At 39.5% G+C, this 3,874-nt stretch overlaps 1 pseudogene; it reads right to left on the bottom strand.

The window, feature by feature from the left end:
- Positions 1 to 1,544: 1,544 nt before the first annotated feature.
- On the bottom strand, positions 1,545 to 3,212 carry LOC142861630 (histone-lysine N-methyltransferase SETMAR-like; annotated as a pseudogene).
- Between the last annotated feature and the right edge of the window lie 662 nt (positions 3,213 to 3,874).

Here is a 3,874-nt window from a genome sequence, read left to right as displayed (position 1 = left end):
TACCCGAGCGCTCAGATTGGCGTCAGCTGCAGAAACCCAGGGTTGCCAGCCGCCAGATCCCTGCTGCCCTGCTCTTCGGTGCAATGTCTCTGCACAGACTCTAAGAGCTCCCTGATCAGTCCGGGGGTCTGCGGTGGTGGAGGGGCCCCCTCAGAGCTCAGGCCACAGTGCCTGTGCGGTGTGCACGGAGCCCCAGGGCTCTATTCCCTGACATCCCCCATGTGTGGATACCTCCCCCACAGATCCCTTCCATCTTGCTGAACGAATCGTCCTGTCACCTTCTCCTTCACTTTGAATATCCCCTATTGCTTCTCCGGAGTTTTACAATGTTTTTTCCAGCAAGAGCCATTGGTAGGTAGGCATTCACCTGCAACTTTCAGTCTTCTCCTTGAGAGCAGCGTGCGCGGGCAACTTCTAGGTGGCCATTTTCCCCCGTCTCTCCTTTTTTATTTTTCTTTGAGAGACAGGGTCTCACTCTGTTGTCCAGGCTAGAGTGCAGCAGCATGAGCATAGCTTACTGCATCCTCAAACTCCTGGGCTCCAGTTGCTGAGTAACTATAGGTTGCACCACCATGTCTAATTTTTGTAATTTTTTGTAAAGATGGGGTGGGGGGGTCTCACTATTGCCTAGGCTAGTCTTGAACTCCTGGCCTTAAGCCATCCTCACACCTCAGCCTCCGAACCTATTAGGATTACAGGCTTGAGCCACCTCACCTGGTTTATTTCACACATTTTTGAGATAACAGTCATCATAGCTCACAATTGTTACCCTGGGGAATAAGATTGGATGGAAAAGAAGAAAGGAACCTATTTAAAGTATCTGTAGTTCTTAGAGAGGACATATAAAATTTAGGAGAGATTTTAAAAATTTGATATCTTGGTCCCAGGATAAAAGCTTTTCTAGAAAAAGATACAGGAAGTGAGAAGAGCTTGTGGAATTAAGCAGGCAATTTCTTTTCTGCCATGCTATGATAAACCGTTAAGACTGGTCTATTTTGACTATAATGATTGAGAATTCCTGGTTGCAGCCAGTCTCTATATTTAAGAACTTCTTAGAATGTCTGCTAATTACCTTTGTTTTTGAAATGACTAGAGATTAGGTTTATTAAAGTTTTCTATAGATATATTTTAAAAAGTGCATTCCTTTTCTCATGTGTAATCTTTGCAGTGTGCTGGCATCTGCTGCACCTGCAGTGGTAATGCTAGCTATAATATTTTGAGCACCTACTGTAAACAAGGAAATTTACATAAATTATATTTAGTCTGTTCTTAAAAAGGCTTGGAAGAGGGACCTTTCATCCTCACTTTCCAGTTTAGGAACAAGGTGTTCTAAGAAGTTGAGTCACTTGCCTGAGGTTAACCATCACTTGGAATTCAGCCCCAGGCTGGCCTGCTCCCCAGGCATCTGCTTTTCCTGGGGAAGAAGTAGGTAAAAAGTATACTATTTCCTGCTATGTCGTTATCTATTAAGGTTGGTGCAAAAGTAATTATGGTTTTGGACTGTGGATTTTAAATCATTATAACTAGGCTCAAACATATCTTTATTAATTCAAATAGGAACCATTACAATCAACACATTTTTGCCAATGAGAAATAAGTCTGTTTATTCCTGTAGTGTAAAAATCCATGCTTCGGGATTCAATGGACTCTTAGAAAACATTTTCTGCATCCTGCTGGTTGTGGAAGCATTTTCCCTGCCAAAAGTTGTCAAAATGCTTGAAGAAGTGGTAGTTGGTTGGTGAGAGCTCAGGTGAATATGGCGGATCAGGCAAAACTTTGTAACCCAATTTGTTCAACTTTTTCTTTTTTTTTCTGTTTTAACGTTTTATTAAAATGCTTAGAATACAGATTGACTTTCTTTTGTAAAGACTGTTTTTCTCTTCCTGAAATAGGACATATATGCACTCTGATAAAACAGAATGAAAAGTCTCAACTCATAGGAGTTCCCATACAAGGCTCTGATCCTGTGTTTGGAGCTAAGCTCCTCACAGCATCGTTTTTCAGCTATTTTATTATAAGAATGGTGTTCTATGGGACAAGAAATAGACTGAAGCTAATTGACTTTTCAATCCCCTCTTTCTCCAGTGGAATAAACCACTTTCACGAGAGCTGCCCTATGTAGAACCCATAGTTTTCTAGCTTGCAACAAAGTGATTAGGGAAAAATAGGGGAAAAAACAAAAGTAAGAAAACTAACACTGAAGTAATCATACTTTTCATGCCTCTGAACAGGGAAGTATCAGTAACCTTTAACCAGAGGAAATAAAAAGGTATGCAAGTTAACTACCTAGTTCAGTCACGGTTAGCTAGATTTGTTCACTTAAGGCTTTAACACCTTTCCAAATCAATAATTTTGTCTTAATCCCAGCTATACTTGCTAATAAATGAAATGCATGCATTTCCCAGACATATGTCATTGAGGCTCTGCATTCAGGTTGTTCAACTTTTGAAGCATTGATTGTACAACGTGTGGTTGGGCATTGTTGTGGAGAAGAATTGGGCCCTTTCTGCTGACTAATGCTGGTTGCAGGCATTGCAGTTTTCAGTGCATTTCATTGATTTGCTGAGCATACTTCTCAGATGTGATGGTTTCGCTGGGATTCAGAAAGCTATAGTGGATCAGACAGGCAGCAGACCACCAAACAGTGACTATGACTTTTTTTGGTGCAAGTTTGGCTTTGGGAAGTGATTTGGAGCTTCTTTCCTGTTCAACCACTGAGCTGGTCATCACAGTTGACGTTAAAAAAATCCACTTTTTGTTGCACAATCTGATTGAGAAATGGTTCCTTGTGGTTGTGTGCAATAAGTGAAGATGGCACTTCAAAACGATGATTTTTTAAAATTTTTGGTTGGCTCATGAGGCATCCATTTATCAAGCTCTTTCACCTTTCCAATTTGCTTCAAATGCCAAATGACCTTAGAATGGTTGATGTTGAAGTCTTCGGCAACTTCTCGTGTAGTTGTAAGAGGATCAGCTTCACTGATTGCTGTCAATTGGTGGTCGTCAACTTCTGATGGCTGGCCACTGTGCTCCTCATCCTCAAGGCTCTCATCTCCTTTGCAAAACTTCCTGAACCACCAGTGTACCGTATGTTCCTTAACAATTCCTGGGCCAAAGGCGTTGTTGATATTGCAAGTTGTCTCCGCTGCTTTACTACCCATTTTGAACTTGAATAAGAGTATAGCTCGAGTTTGCTTTTTGTCTAACATCATTTCTATAGTCCAAAATAAATATAAAATAAACAGTAAGTAATGTCATTAGCAAAAAAAATAATGTAAAGTGAGAAATGTGCATTAAATTGATATATAACATAATCACATTTATTTAAGAATGTATTCCAATATCAAATGACAATATCAACAATGCTAAATCCACAAGTCCAATATCAACAATGCTAAAACCACAATGACTTTTGCACCAACCTATTATTTGGAAAGAACACACATTATTGAAACACATTGGTCATGGAGAGGCTTATTTTACATATTCCTTCTGAAATCCTATTGAGTATAGTTATCAGTCTAAGTTGCTGCTTTAATAATGTTTTGGATGTGAAGATATTGTTTGGGTTATTCCTCTACCTTTGCACCTTTTTCTTGCCAACTTTAATTTAGTCATTAAAGATTTGGGTTACTTTAGATTTCCTAGCAATCCCATCATTACCATAGGGTATTAAATTCAGTCACTGTCCTGTTATAGGCTTCTCAGAAAAAAAAAAAAAAGATTTTTTGGTAAAAGATCAATTATCTGAAGGCAAGAAACTTGACGCATACCCAAATAAGAAGAGATTCTGAAGGTTGGAAATAAGCGATTACCATTTAACTCTTCCAGGTTTGCATTAAAAGCAATGGGAGTTGTTATAGATTCACATGCT

The sequence above is a fragment of the Microcebus murinus genome, chromosome 17, assembly GCF_040939455.1.
Source record: "Microcebus murinus isolate Inina chromosome 17, M.murinus_Inina_mat1.0, whole genome shotgun sequence".
NCBI lineage: Eukaryota > Metazoa > Chordata > Mammalia > Primates > Cheirogaleidae > Microcebus > Microcebus murinus.
This window is presented reverse-complemented; position numbering and strand designations above follow the sequence as displayed.